Raw genomic sequence first — 17,108 nt, forward strand, 5'->3', positions numbered from 1 at the left:
ACAGAGTTGGTAATTTTTCCAAAATATATTTCTGGCCTGAGACACTCTTGGTTATACCAAGATATTCAATATTCATTTCATTTAATGTCTCAACATGATATCCATTTTTGCAGATATCTTTAAAACTTAATAAGTTTCTTGGAGATTTTGAAGAAAATAATGCATCTTCTATAACAATTTTTGTCCCTTTAGGCAGAATTATAGTAGCTCTTCCGGAGCCTTCAATCATTTTAGAATTGCCAGATATCGTAGTAACATTAGCTTTTCTTCTAAGCAAGTTGGAAAAATATTTCTCGTCTTTAAAAATAGCATGAGTTGTTCCACTATCAATTACACAAATATCTTCTTGATTGATCATTGATCCAAATAAAATTTGAGGCATTTCCATATTTTTCTTCAAAAAGAAAGAAAGTAAATATTATAATTAATACCTGATTTATTATACAAAGTTTTATTTCATTACATTGAGCTAGAAAAATACAAACATAATATTTAATACATACAACAACAAAGAGAATTATTTAAATATTATCGGGCTTATCAACATTCATATTTACTTCTGGAAAATTAAAGAAATCAGCTACATCCAGATGCATGGGCTCAATATTGTCCTTAGAGATAAAATTTGTCTCTGGATTATTTTCTGCCCCTTTTAACGATGCCTGATATAGCTGAACCAAGCGTTTTGACGACCGGCAAATCTGCGACCAGTGCCCCACACCTCCACATCTATGACATATTGTTTCTGAATTATTCTTCGGTAAAGCTTCTGGCTTTTTACCCTGCCTTTTATATTGCTGGTTATTTCTCGGTGCGAGCCGAGCATCATGATTAAAATTTCTTCTTTGACTACGACCACGACCACGACTGGGGCCATGACCTCTTTCTCGTTGGTTAGAATTTGCCTGATTCACTTCAGGGAATGGCAAAGAACCAACGGACCGACTATCATGATTTTTCATTAATAATTCATTATGGCGTTCAGCAATAAGTAAGTGAGATAATAATTCAGAATATTTTGTAAAGCCTTTTTCGCGATATTGCTGCTGCAGGAGCATATTCGCGGGTGGAAATGTGGAGTATGTTTTTTCAAGTTTATCTTGTTCCGTGATTTCATCTCCGCATAAAGTTAACTGAGCTATAATTCTAAATAAAGCAGAATTATATTCAGTTATATTTTTAAAGTCCATCAGTCTCAGATTTAACAAGTCATAACGTGCTTGTGGAAGCATGACCAACTTCAGGTGGTCATACCTTTCTTTTAAATTTTTCCACAATTTCAAGGGATCTTTTAATGTAAGATATTGTAATTTAAGACCCTCGTCAAGATGGTGGCGGAGGAAAATCATAGCTTTTGCACGGTCTTGACTAGATGCCGTGTTATCATCTTTGATGGTGTCTGCCAGACCCATCGATTCAAGATGAATTTCGGCATCTAGTGCCCATGAGGAGTAATCTTTTCCAGAGATATCCAAAGCAACAAATTCAATTTTTGAAATATTTGTCATTATATGAAAAGGAAATTAAATAAAATTCTTACCACTTTTTGTTACCTTCAAAAACGAATAGCCGGAGCCTCGTGCTGATAACGTGTTGTAAAATAGACTAGATTAATAATTCAGAAGAAGAAAATTAGAACAAAATAGATTAAGAAAATATGAGAAAGTAATGTTCGTATTTCTGTATCTTGTTTTTCTCTTGCCATGCCAAAACAAGGCTATATATAGCCTAGAAAAAGATTAGAAATTGGTGGGTTGCCCACTTTCAGTGGGCCCCATGTATATTAAATAATCCATTAGTGGATATCCAATTTAACACACTATCTAGCAGTCATATATTAATCTGGAATTTTATGTATGGCCAAACGGAAGAGGAAAATAATCATAATTTTTGTTATAAAGCAAAGAGGATCATTATATCACTTTATTCAATTGCATATAAGAATATTCATTAGAAAATTTCTATTAGAAAATAAAGAATTAGCAACGGATAAAATTTCATAGCTAAACAACAAATTTTTTTAGCTAATCTTATTTAGATATTGATTAGAAATGGATTTTAAGAAAATTCAATTAGCTATGAGCCTTTTAGCGACGAATTAGCTGAAAATTATCAACAATTCTGTAGCTAATTCCATATTTTCCTGCAGCAACATTGTGAAATTGACTGCGATTTTTTTTTCCGATAAAGTGTGTTTTCACTTCAAAAACTTCAAAAGAAACTTGTTTAAAATTATCTATAGGTGGGCAATGACACGAAATGCACGCTGTGGTGAAAAAATATGGGTACGTATATTTTCAGACAAATCAGTTACACTAAGACCCGCAAAAACACGTATGGGTTCAGAAAAAAAGATCATCAACTGTTATAATTATAATTTAAATATAGGAAAAAATATGGATAATATTCCATATATGAGAGAAAGGAAAAAGAATTATTTCATTTGTGAAGACAAAAATGCTGATTGTTGTCGATTTACACAAGATTACATAGATATTTGTAAAATTCAAAAGGAAAATAAATAAATAAATTCTACAAACATCCTTTAAATATTTGATATTGATTGTTTTCTATATTCTCCGGTTAGTATTATGGGTTCGGCGCTATCTTCGTGTTGAGTGACTTTGTTTTGTTACCGTTTTGCCATTAATTTTTGTTGGTATAATTATTTACATTTAAAACGATAAAATTAAATTATATACATGTCTCAAGGATACTCATGTCGAATCTGGACTCCATGATGACTCTCATTTACTCATGTTTGCATCTATTACGTAACAGTTGGTGAAGATCTCGGATCTTTTCAAAATAGTTAAGTCTCGAATTTATCTTGTCCAGTCACAACTTGATATCTAGTCTCATGGCTTAAAAACAAAACGAATTTGTTAGTGCGACACCAATCTCAAATGTCCTGAATTTGAATCCTTAGCAATTATGGTTACTTCTTCCCATCATAGTTAGAGTGGATCAAGCCCAACAAGCCATAGCTGCAATGAGCCATTCAAACTAATACTATTCATATAATTTTATAGTGTAGTATTATTCATATAATTTTATAATATAGTATTCTTCGTATGTTTATTCATATAATTTTAAAGTGAATCAAGCCCAAACGAGTCATTCAAACTAACACTATTAATAATTAACTCTATTGATTCTTTAATATACACTTGTTTTTTCGATCAAGTTTTAAATAATTTTCTCATCAAATCCTTCATATTTTCCAGATAAGAAATCAATCACCTATAAAGTTTTAGACAAAAATGCTATTGAGATATTGGGTCCTATACGGTATCTCGATATTATGAGTTTGAATTTCATTAATTATTTAGGAGTGTGTGATTTAATATATCATTCGTGACAAAAATTGCATTATTATGTGATACTATGTCCAATATTAAGCAACCCTTTAGAACTGTTTTTTTCTTGTCCTACAATTTATTAATATGTGATCTTATATTTTATGGAAAATGGTCAAATATACTTCTGTACTAGTTGGAGATAGTTTAAATATATCCCACTGTTATACTTTCGATTCAAATATACCCCTCTCATTATACTTTGGTACAAATTCTCCCTTAATTTTAACGGAATAACACTTGAAAAGTTCAAAATTAAATAATTCATTCCCAATTTTAAATATCTAATTCTTTTAGGATTAAATAAAAAAATTTCAAGTACTAATTTAAGTTTTTTTTCTTATAAATGACAATATAAAATGTATTTGCATAATTTTAAGTACTAATACATGAAATTTCTAAATACTAATTTAAGTCTTTTTTCTTATTAAATAATAAGTCAGGAAATGCTGTAAAATATTTCTTACCACATTCTTGCTATCATAAACTAAAATGAAATTCTTCATAATAAGACATTATGCTGCATAATGAGACACTGTTCATGAGCCACTACGATATAGTATTAAAGTGTTCAAAATAATAAACTTAAAACATCACTATCAAACCCAAATGCTTAAAATAATTTTGCAGCATTTTATTTCGTAAGAGAAAAGACTCAAATTAGTATTTAGATATTTTATAAATTAGTACTTAAAATTATGCAATACATTTTGTATTGTTATTTCTAAAAAAAAAACTTAAATTAGTACTTGAAAATCTTATTTATTTTTAAAAAAATCAGACATTTAAAATTAAAAATGAATTATTTACTTTTGAGCTTTTCAAATGTTATCAATTAAAATTAAGGGCGAATTCGTACCAAAGTATAATGAGAGGTGAAAGTATAACACTAGAGGTATATTTAGCCTGAAAATATAACGAGAGGTATATTTAAACTATTTTCAATAGTACAGGGGTATATTTGACCATTTTCCGTATATTTTATTATGTTTAAAAAGTGAATTTATTAATGCTACCGATTTAATTTGATTTTAATTAACTCAAATTTCATCCGGTATGTTTATGGAAGCATTAAAGACAGGTAATAAAGCTCTGACATCTTAAAGAAGATTGATTGCGTTAAACATTTGATACAGCATCAGCAGAATATTATTATGGTAATCAAATATTTGGTACCTAATATTATCAATATTATGATTTCGTCACACATCAAGAGTTGCACATATATGGATAATAATGAAATTAACAAAGCACTTGTTATTTTATTTGTTCTTGGTAATTAATGGCCAATGGGGGCCTAAATCTTGAAAAGATGTGAAAGTAATGTAGACCAAAATTGTAAGCATAGTCCATGGCCCATGGAAAAATTGGGCCGATCATATAGATGTCCTTGAGAGCTTAATACTGCGTGAAACTGTTATTCCCACTTGCTTTCGACCCAAACTGCAAAAATGAGTGGACAATAAATTACAATGACAACAAACACAATATAATTCCCCAGAGTAGAGTCTGCAGAGGATAGAATGTACGCAGACCTTATCACTATTTTAGAGATAGAGAGACTATTTATGATAGATCCTCGATTCAAGAAAAGAAAAAAACATAACCCGAAGTAGGAAAGGGAGAAAAACATAAATTAAGGCAATCATGATAAAATACTAAAGACAAACAAATCGTCCTCAACAATAGTAATAAATTAAAAATCACTTTTTAAAAGTTTATTAAAATTTAATCAGAAAAAGGGTAAAAATGTTCGATATTTTTACATAAATTGATATATACATATCATGTATTTTATATATTAAATTTTTTCCCACTAAATCATATTTAATCAATATTATATTTTTATATTATTATTAAATATCATAACTATGATAAGTCAGTATGGTTCGATGTGAAGTTCTTTAACCAAATGCAAAAGGCCAACTTAATGCTAATTGACATGTCAGTCAATATCAAAAGGAGGGGTCCTCTTGCCTAATGTTGTTAGTCCTTTAATGGACAATAATAAACAAATCAAAACATGGCACGTCGTGTTCTAATTTGTTAACTTCAAAAATGCACTTAAAATAACAATTAAAGTGAGCGGGGTTAACTATTTTGCCACTAAAAATATCGATAACAATACAGCACTTGATTAGGACTAAAATAATGACAAATTATCTGACATGTAAGTCTGAACTTCAAATATTAGACAATGATTTCAAATCAATCTCCAAATCTGCTCATAGTAATAGTGTAATACATGTCCAAAATAATTATAGGACTAAAATAATGACAAATTATCTGACATGTAAGTCTGAATTTCAAACATTAGAAAGGGACTTGTAATCAATCTCCAAACTACTCACAGTAATAGTGCAATACATGTCCAAAATCAAACATTGGACAAGGATTTCGATGGCACTTCCAATCCTTGTCCCCTCATTAAAATCTCAAACAATACTTGCTTTCCTTTCATCCTAAATTTTGAAGTTGTAATTTAAAATTTTGAATTTTCAAAATTATATTTGGACATATATTTACTTGATAAAAATTAAAGTTTTTTGATTGGAAGTCCTAAAAACTGGTTTGAGCCCGTTTGTGAGAATTTTAAAATATTTAAAAATTGAATTTTAAAAATCTGATCAAATTTTATGAACAATATTTGAAGTCAAAATTTTAAAATCTGATCCAAAATCTATGATCAAATGTTAGCTAGATATACATGTAATTATTTTTTTTTCTTTTTTTAATTGTCATGTTTTTAAACAAGAAAAAATAAATTATTATTGGGACATTATCTATCGAATTAGTTATTCTAGAACTAAAAGGCACGTAAAAATACTTTATTATTAATTGAAAATAGATTAATGTGATAAAAAGGGATAAATTATTTTTTATTAATCTTATCGTAAATGTCGTGTAAAAGCTTATTAATTATTAAAACAAAATATGAATAGATGGAGGATGTGGAAATGAAAATAAATATATTAAGTGCAAGTGTATGAGTGTATGTACAATTAGTTACTATATCTTTATTGTCCTTGTGCTAACATGACAAGTACAAAGAGATTCAATCGCCAACACATAAGATTACAACTTATACCGACATGAGATTCTTCTCCACCCCTTAACTTTAGATATATTTCGGGTTCGAGCTTTCGGATTGAAAATTTTTTTTTCCTAATACTCGAATTCAAATATGGATACGGAACATATGTGGATGGACAAAAAATTGCTCTGCATTAGGTTGAGTGGGAGCCAATTTATGTGCAAGACTGACAAAACATAAATATATGTGGAGCGAATTCTTAATTTCAAATCCTATATAAATTGTAAGATAAGTTGGTAGCAAGAATTGAATTTTTTTTCACCCTAAGAAAGAGACAAAACCTTGGAACGTGTAGACTCAACTTGCAAACATTTCCTCTTTGTTTTGTTAATTAGTTTTGTCATTTTATTATTATTGTGTTACATTTTCTTCGGACATGTGTTCCCTTTTGGTTTTGAACATAGACACTTGGCCTCCACCTTGGAATGCCACTTTGCAATTGGTTTGAAAAGTATCATAAGATGTACAAAGGACCTAGACCTTTTCACCTAAAACTTGCCTAGAAAATGAAAAAAAGGGGGGAACATTTTGCGGTCGAAGAAGGTAACCTACATGTGCTTTTGAGTTCACATTAATATTAGTAATTTTCTATCTTCTTTCTGAGTGTTATATACGTTGCTTAGTCATGAATTGAGGTAGTATAGTACATATATTAGTTAGTGAATTGGCAGTTGGAAATGCATGCATTTGTCAAGCTGCCCTCATTTCTGCTTTCGTACTTTACGGCTAACTACTTTAATATTTCATCAAGACTAGCAAACAGCAGAAACATCATGCTGGTCATTACGGTAGTAAATGAGCGGTTTGCGTTCAATCTTGAGGCGGTTTAGAATGAGCTCAATTTATTAAATTAAAATTTAAAATATTATTTAAATATTTTGATAAGTTTTCTCACAATCAATTGAGACTACATTTTTAGTCCAAATCATGAACTAATTTTAGATGAGCTGAATTTAAATCACAGAATTAAAATATACTGAGTTAATTATAAATAAATCTACCCAAATTTAGGCGGGTCTTATATTCAATTAAGCAGACCAAGCTACTAAATAACATTCATCCTAAAGATTAGTTTCTCTCTGTTTGCTTTTATTTATCGAGTATTTTTAAAAACAGATTTTTATTTTTTTTGTTACTATTAATATATCAAGAAATAATGATTTTTTTTCTATTTTACCCTCAATATTAATTACTATTCTCAAACTCATTTTCTTAGACCTAATATTATACATCAATTAATTAAAATAAATATTATAATAAAATACTCATATTAATTATTATTTTTTAAAGAACCCGCTAAATTCAAAGTGAACGATTAAAACATGAGTGAAAGAGTTTAGAATACACGCTAATAGTGATCCCCTTTAAGCTATTCTAAAGATCCATCCAGACCTTTAAGCCATACAAGTTACTATATAGTTGTTGCAATGAAGCATGACTATTATTATACTAACTTATAAGTAATCTTAATTAGATTACCTTAATCAAAACCAAACACAAAACAACAAAAAATTGGTTCCCTACTTTACTAGGCAATAGTACAGGAAGGAAAATTATATATCTACCACACTAATGTTTTTTTGCCAGTATTTAACTATGACACACAGACTAGAAACTGAAAGAAGAGACGAAACTCTAGATTAATAAAATGTATTGATAAAAGGGCAGTCCGGTGCACTTAAGCTCCCGCTATGCGCAGGTAATAAAATGTATTGATCATGATCAATAATACTAAATCCTTTTAATTAATTGAAAATGTATTGTTACTAATTATTATATTGTCCATGCATGCAGTCTTCTCCTCTATCACAATATAAATATTATCGACAAATTAATTAATTATCTGCATTTTTGTGGTTAGAAACTGCTCTCCACTTTTAATATATGCATCATGTTTTCATACAATATTATATTACACCAATGTCTAGAAAATTACTTGTACCGTCCATTTTTATTTTTATTTTGATGATGGAATATTGGTAGTATATAATCATCACCAAGTTCTAAAAGTAATGTAGACCATATATAGAGTAGTATATTAATTTTTTTAAGTGGAATATTTTACCGACTGTTTTGGCCTTTGGAGTAAACTATGCAATTGATACGACAAATTTGTGAGACTAATTAGACTTAAGAAATCGAGATTAATTGTTAATTAATTATTGGACCCTTGTGCATTGCATGATTGAAGTTAGATCAGCAGCTTTGTTGTTTAAATGTTCTTTGTTATGCCAATCTTATCTCACAACTACTCCAATCACTTGATTAATTTGTGAAATAGGGTAGTGAGAGAGACTTTTTTCCATTTTTCCTTTCTTTTTGGATAATATTCAATTGAAGATTTTAAAAAAATAATATTAAATTTGAAGTCAAAAATAAATACTTGAAAGTTTATGTTTTATTTGAACATAAAAATGAATTTAAGATTTGAAGTTATATTTATGAGTTCCAAAAAAAGATTAGATTTCTAATTTATACATATTAAATAAGTAATCTTTTTTTAAAAAAAATATACTATTTTTTTGCGAAAGTTAATGAGTTCTAATGAATTCGCATTATAAGTTGTACATGTGCACCGTCTTTTGAACCAAAATTATACTTGAAAAAAGAGAATTAACAATATATTTTATTTCATTTTAAAAAAATTCAAACTCATCGAACAAGTTTTCCAATATTTCCCAAAATATTGAATATCAAAATTTAAGGCCAGACTTAAATATTTACATATACTGAAATATTTTTATGCCATATGGCAGCAAACTATCCAAACACAATGTCACTTCCGCAATTTTTTTGTTTGCAACTTCAACATTTAAAACCTTTTTTCTTTCAGCTCGAATTTTGTCCAAACCGACCCTTAGAATTAACCCATTAAATATTCTATAATTAATACTAAACTTTATCAGAAAATCTTGTTTATACATAATCTTCTGAGATCATACCCTCATTACTTTTTCTGCGGATAATAATATTTATAAAAACTCCCTCTTTCCCAAAATAATTGTTAGTTCTTTTTAAAAGCCAATTCAATTAATATTACGGAGCAAAATTAGATTAAATTAATTTAAATTTAAAACTAAAGATATTCAACAATAATATGAAAAGATATTCAATTATTCTCATAAGTCATATCTCTATAGTGGAAGATATATTTTAAAATATTAATCCAAATCCATATACTTTCTTCGTTCTAATTTGTGGGACCATCATTTGACAAGACAGAAAATTTTAAAAATAATTTTTTCAAAATGAATTTTATTAGATTACCCTAATTAAAATCAATTTATGAGGATAATGCTAATAATAATTGTCAAATAAAAAAATAATTATTATACAAGTGGCTATCCATTACTTTTCTACCCACTAACCTCAATTATATTACCACTTGCCTTTGTTATATAACTCCCTCTCCTTCCCCAATTATAAATAGCTGTTATGATATTAAAACATACAGACATCTCTCAATTCTCTTTTTTTTACTGTCTCTCTTTAAGTTAGTTTGTTTTATAACACGTTATCAGCACGAGCCTTCATCACTTTGAGCTATTTTAAACAAGTAACAAAAGGATAAGAGTTTTATTTATTTAAAATATCTAAATTTTATTTATTTAAAATGTCTAATATCTCTAAATTTGAATTAGTTGCTCTTGATATATCTGGAAAAAGGCTCATCATTGACACTAGATGCTGAAATACACCTATAATTGATGGGTCTGGCAGACACCATCAAAGATGACAATAAGGCATCCAGTCAAGACCGTGCTAAAGTCATGCTATTTCTCCGCCACCATCTTGACGAGAGATTAAAATTACAGTACCTCACATTAAAAGACCCCCTTAAACTGTGGAAGAATCTAAAAGAAAGATATGACCACCTGAAGTTGGTCATCCTTCCACAGGCACGTCATGATTGACTCAATTTGAAATTAATGGATTTTAAAAATATAACTGAATATAATTCTGTCTTATTTAAAATGATAGCACAGTTAAATTTATACGAAGAAGAAATCATTTAGCAAGATATACTTGAAAAAATATACTCCACATTTTCACTCGCTTATATGCTCTTATAGCAGCAATATCGCGAAAAGGATTTTTTAAAAAATATTCTAAATTACTTTATCACATTCTTATTGCTGAACGACATAACAAATTGTTCATGAAAAAAATCATAATAGTCGGTCCGTTGGTTTTTTTCCACTCCAAAAGTGAATCAGACAAACTATGACCAACGAGAAAGATGTCATGACCTGAGTCGTGGTTGAATTATAATCATGATTTTCGTCTGGCACCAAAAAATGATCAGCAATACAAAAAGAAGAGTGAAAAGCAAGAAGCTATACCAAAGAAGAATTCAGAAAGTATATGTCATAGATGTGGAGGTATGCGACACTAGGTACGGACCTGCCGGTCATCAAAGCATCTTGTTCAGCTATATCAGGCATCCTTGAATAGAGGAAAAAAATAATCCAGAGACAAACTTTATCTCTCAAGACAATATTGAGCCTAGGCATCTAGATGTAGCTGATATCTCTCAAGACAATATTTTACTAATTCATGTAAATAAATAAAATTTTATAATGAGCCATGTTTTAATTATAATATTTACTTTATTTTTTTGGAAAAAAATATGAATATGCCTTAAATTTTATTTGGATCAATAATCAATTACGAGGATATTTGTGTAATTGATAGTGGAACGACTCATGCCATTTTTTAAAGAAGAGAAATATTTTTCCTACTTTCTTAGAAGAAAAGCAAATGATATTACAATTTCTGGTAATTCGAAAATGATTGAAAGCTTCGGAAGAGCTACTATATTTCTATCTAAGGGGACAAAGATTGTTATAGAAAATGCACTGTTCTATTCTAAATTCCCAAGAAACTTGTTAAGTTTTAAAAATGTCCGTAGAAATGGATATCATATTGAGACACTAAATGAAATAAATATTGAATACCTTGGGATAACCAAGAGTGTCTCAGGCTAGAAATATATTTTGAAAAAATTATCAACTTTGTCGTCTGGCCTATATTATGTAGAAATTAGTGTAATTGAAGCACATTTGATCGTAAACCAAAAGTTTATTGATCAAAATATATTTGTTTTATGGCATAATCGAATAGGTCATCTTTGATCAATAATGATGAGATGAATTCTTAAAAATTTAACTGAACATCCATTAAAGAACCTGAAGATTCTTACGAATGATGAATTTTCATGTGCTACTTATTATCAAGGCAAATTAATTGTCAGACCATCAATCCTGAAAGTTGGCATCGAATCTCCAAGCTTTTTCGAGCGTATACATAAAAATATATGTGGACCTATTCATCCACTTAGTGGATTATTTAGATATTTTATGATCCTAATAGATGTATCATTAAGATGGTCTAATGTGTGCCTCTTATCATCTCACAATCTGGCGTTTGCGAAGTTATTAGCACAAATAATAAGATTAAGATGCAATTCCCATATTATCCAATTAAAGCTATTCGCCTTGATAATACTGAGAATACATTCCAAGCTTTTGATGATTATTGCTTTCAATTAGGATAAAAATTGAAATCTTGTTGCTTATGTTCATACTAAAAATGGCCTTGCAGAGTCATTTATTAAGCGTTTATAATTGATAGCCAAAACCTCTACTTATGAAAATAAAATTATTGATTAATGGGGTCGTGCTATCTTACATGTACCAGCACTTGTATATCTCAGACCAAGAAATTATAATAAATACTCTCCGTCACAATTAGTATTTGGTAATGAGCCAAATATAGTCCATCTACAAATTTTTTGTTGTGCAGTATATGTGCCTATAACACCACTACAACGTATAAAGATGGACCCTCAACGAATGTTGGGCATATATGTTGGGTTTGACCTACCTTCTATAATTCTCTACCTTAAACCATTGACAGGAGAGTTATTTACTGCTCGATATGCAAATATCGATTTGATGAAACAACTATCCCGCAAGTTAGGGGAGAGAAAAAGAAACTCAAAAGAAAAATTGCGTGGAAGTTTTATCACTATCTCATTTTGATTCACGTATCTGTACATGTGAGCAGGATATCCAGAGGATCATCCACTTACACAAAATAACAAATCAAATGGGAGATGCATTTACTGATTTGAAATGGATAACTAAGTGACATATCTGTGCAGTGAATGTGCCTATCTGGATTGATGTCCCAAAAGGATCATCTACTAGTATCATAGCTTTTGAATCTCAAACACCTTGAAGCGTGGTAGACCATTGGATTCAAATGATAAAAATCCTAAAAAGAGAAGCGAGTGAAATAATAAAGATGATGCTACAAAACAACCTCCTGAAAAGGTCAAGATTTAAGTAATCCTGATATTATTGAAGAAATCAGTGAGCCCGATTCTCAAGTGAATGAAGAACTTTCAATAAGTTTGATCGGTGATGAGATAAATTTAGATCGATCGAAAATCACGATGGATAATATTTTTGCATATAATGTTGCATTTAACATCATGCAAGATAGTGAAAGTATTAAGCCTAAATCATTCGAAGAATGTCGACATAGATGTGATTGGCCAGAATGGAAAAAGGCAATTCAATCAGAATTAGACTCACTTGCTAAACGTGAGGTTTTGGACCTGTAGTGCAAACCCCTGAAGGTGTAAAATCAGTTGGCTATAAGTGGATTTTTATGTGAAAAACAAAATTTGAGAAATGAATTTATAAGATACAAGGCACGCCTTGTTGCACAAGGATTCTCTCAAAGACCAGGGGTCAACTATGAAGAATCATATTCACCTGTTATGGATAGAATAACTTTTTGATATATCTCATTAGTTTAGCTGTACATAAAAATCTTGAAATACATCTAATGGATGTAGTTACAGCTTACCTTTATGGTTCACTTGATAATGAAAATTTATAAAAAAATCCCAGAGGGATTAAAATTGTCTGAAGTATGTACTAAGTCTCGGGAGATGTACTCAATCAAATTGCAAAAATCATTATATGACCTGAAACAATCAGGGCGTATGTGATATAATCGTCTTAGTGAGTATTTGATAAATGAAGGTTATATAAATGATGTCATTTGTCCATATGTTTCTATTAAGAAAATAGAATTAGAATTTGTATACTTGTTGTCTATGTTGATGATATAAATCTCATTGGAACCCCTGAAAAGGTCCAAAAGGCGATTGAATATCTAAAAAAAGAATTTGAGATAAAAAATCTTGGAAAGATAAAACTTTGTTTAGATCTGCAAATTGAACATTTAGCAGACAGAGTCTTTGTCCACCAATCTGCCAACACTAAGAAAATCTTAAAATAATTTTGCATGGAAAAAGCATATCCATTAAGTACTCCAATGGTTGTTCGATCACTTTGAAGTGAATAAAGATCTATTTCGACCTCTAGAAGAGAATGAAAAACTTCTTGGTTCTGAAGTATCATATCCTAGTGGTATTGGTGAACTTATGTATCTTGCTAACGCAACCATGCCTGATATAATATTTTTTGTTAATTTGTTGGCAAGGTATAATTCAAACCCATCGCGAAGACATTGGAACGGTATCAAACATATTTTGCGATACCTATAGGGTACCATCGATATGGGTTTGTTTTTTTACTAATAAAGGTTATGCAGACCTTATTGGTTATGCAGATGCATATTATTTATCCGACTCACATAAAGCTCGATCTCAAACAGACTATCTATTTACATACGAAGGAACTGCTATATCATGACGATCTACAAAGCAGTCTATTGTTGTTACTTCTTCAAATCATATTGAAATAATAGCAATTTATGAAACAAATAGAGAATGTGTGTGGTTGAGATCAATGCTACAGTTAATCAAAGAAAAATGCGGCCTGAAAAGTGATGTCAAAATACCCACAGTTATATTCGAAGACAATGTTGTGTGCATAGCTCAATTGAAAGGTGGCTTCATAAAAGGAGACAGAACGAAACATATTTCACCAAAATTATTCTTCATACATGATCTGCAGAAGAATGGTGATATTGATGTACAACAAGTTCGTTCGAGTGATAATCTTGCAGATTTATTCACAAAGGCATTACTAACATCAACTTTTGAGAAGTTAAGATATAAGATTGGAATGCGTCGTCTCCAAAATATCAAATGAAGTTTTCGTCAGTGGGAGTAAAATACGTATTGTACTCCTCTTCCTTAACCAAGGTTTGGACCCACTGGGTTTTCTGATAAGATTTTTAATGAGGCAAGACTTAAGGCGTATTACTAGATGTGTGTACTCTTTTTCCTTCACTAAACTTTTTTTCACTGAGTTTTTTCTAGTAAGATTTTAACGGGGCACAACATCTATGGGTATTCGGGATAACTATGTATATTATTTCTTATAAAAATTTTAATGAGGCACATTACATGTGGACATCCAAGGAAGAATGTTATACAAGTGGTTGTCCATTACTTTCCTACTACTAACTTTGTCCATACTATTCTCTACCCAATTATATTACCACCTGTCTTTGTTATTATAACTCCCTCTTCTTCCTCAGCTATAAATAGCATGTTATGATATTTAAACATACAATATCTCTCTTTTTCTAATTATTTCTCTTTAAGTTAATTTGTTTCATAACAATAACATTCTTTTTAAAATAAACTAACACGGCAGAATCTAGAAACAAAATATTACACAAGCCCCACCCACAAACCCCGATCAATATATAAATACCATCATCTCCCAACTTCTCTCCTTCCACACCAACTTGAACTAAAATATTTCCCTTAATAACCATCCTTCTTTCTCCAGAAACTCCTTTCTTTAAATCTTCATTCATAACAACAAAAATATATATATATATATATATATATATATATAAAATTTCTCACTATATTTTCAATATCATCATGGGTTATATGAGTTACAAAAGAGTTGGAAGAAGATGTTGCGGAATTACAAGAGGTTTTAAGCTAAACTCCAGAAGGTTTTCAGTACAGAGACTCCGAGCTAAATTTTTGTATTTGTGTAGACTTTTCAGCAGATCATGGAGGTCATCCTATCGACACGCGCTTCGTTTGGTAAAGAAGAATTTTAATGAAAAAAAGGATAGTCGTGATCAATCTTATGGCGGAAGCTGCAAGAGGAATTTGGTGATCGAACACGCGGATTGTGCTATGTACGGGAATAATAAAAGTAATTATGAGTATAGATTGAAATCGTACGGACGTTCGAACTCGTTTTATGCGGAAGCTATAGCTGATTGCTTGGATTTTATTAAGAGGAATTCGCTTTCTATGGAGGAAAAACCAGTTCTCATCAGCCATGAAAATTGTTAAAACTAGCTATATATGTGGTATATATGAGGAGATGGAGAAGTAATTAATTAGAAAAAAAGAAAGAAGAGAAACACAAATTAAGTTTCTTGTGTATAGTATTTAGTTAGCTAGTACGTATTTGTTGAGCTTCTATTTTCTCCTTATTTTTTCTTACCTTTTAGCACTCCACATGTATTTGGGGTCTATTTCATCATGTCTTAGTGTACATTAGAATCAAAATCAGGTGGAAAAATTGCCTGAGCTATGATTTTGTTTAGTTTTTTCCTTTTTGTCTGTCTTCTTGTTTTGGTTTTTTCATACTTATGATTTTCCATAGGATATTTGGTGTGTACTTTAGGACTTTAACTAATCAGAATTCACATGGCGTAAGACTAGTTAAAACGGAAACATTGTTCAATATAATGAGCAAATCATTTGGTATTAGGAAAAAAATAATTATTCTAAAGGCTTAAATACGAGATTTTTGATTAATAATCCCGCTTGTTTTTTCATACTCCTCTTGTTACAGCCTATGTGACAGCCCCAGCGCGCGACGGGCTGTGGCTGCGACAGAAGAGAGAGTTGAGATTCCAACCACCACTCGCCGCGACGTCCGTCGACGTGGACTCGCATTTGGGCCGGCCGCGGGCTCGAGGCGCACGGGAGGCCAGTATCCGCCCCACGATGCCCTGAGGCGTGCGGGGGGCGACGCGATGCGTGACGCCCAGGCAGACGTGCCCTCGGCCTAATGGCTTCGGGCGCAACTTGTGTTCAAAGACTCGATGGTTCACGGGATTCTGCAATTCACACCAAGTATCGCATTTCGCTACGTTCTTCATCGATACAAGAGCCGAGATATCCGTTGCCGAGAGTCGTTTTGGTTTCGAAAGAAGCAACATGATCATGCTTTTTGTCTCTACACACTGCCAACTGATTACTCTGCTACTAACTTCACACTTGGGTACTTCCAATGATAATACATGAAACGAAAAATGGCTAAAAATATCCCTGACATTTAGAAAATGACTTGCACATATTTTTTTTTTATTTTTTGATTTAAAAATATCGTTAGTCTTTGTGAAATCATAGTGTCACCCTTTTGTACGAACAACTCTTCAACTTTATGATTTAAAACTGATATATCTCTCGTTAAAAAAATGATTCACATATATTCTTACCGTTAAAAAAATAGCTCACATATATTTCTACCGTTAAAAAATGGATGACATATACCCTTTTCATCTAACAGAATTGAAAAATAATTTTTAATTTTTAATTTTTATATGGAAACTTTTTACTCTACCCCAATCAAAACATAATTAGGTTTAAAGAGATTTGATTTTGTAATTATTTATTTACAAACTTA

The 17,108-nt window shown here is 30.6% G+C and overlaps 1 non-coding gene across 1 annotated transcript; it reads right to left on the bottom strand.

Annotated features, from left to right (window-relative positions):
* Positions 1–16,460: 16,460 nt before the first annotated feature.
* On the bottom strand, positions 16,461–16,616 carry LOC129875336 (5.8S ribosomal RNA). The gene has a single exon (XR_008763141.1). It is a non-coding gene; the product is annotated as a 5.8S ribosomal RNA (ribosomal RNA).
* Positions 16,617–17,108: the final 492 nt, after the last annotated feature.

Source organism: Solanum dulcamara, chromosome 11 (assembly GCF_947179165.1).
Source record: "Solanum dulcamara chromosome 11, daSolDulc1.2, whole genome shotgun sequence".
Taxonomy (NCBI): domain Eukaryota; kingdom Viridiplantae; phylum Streptophyta; class Magnoliopsida; order Solanales; family Solanaceae; genus Solanum; species Solanum dulcamara.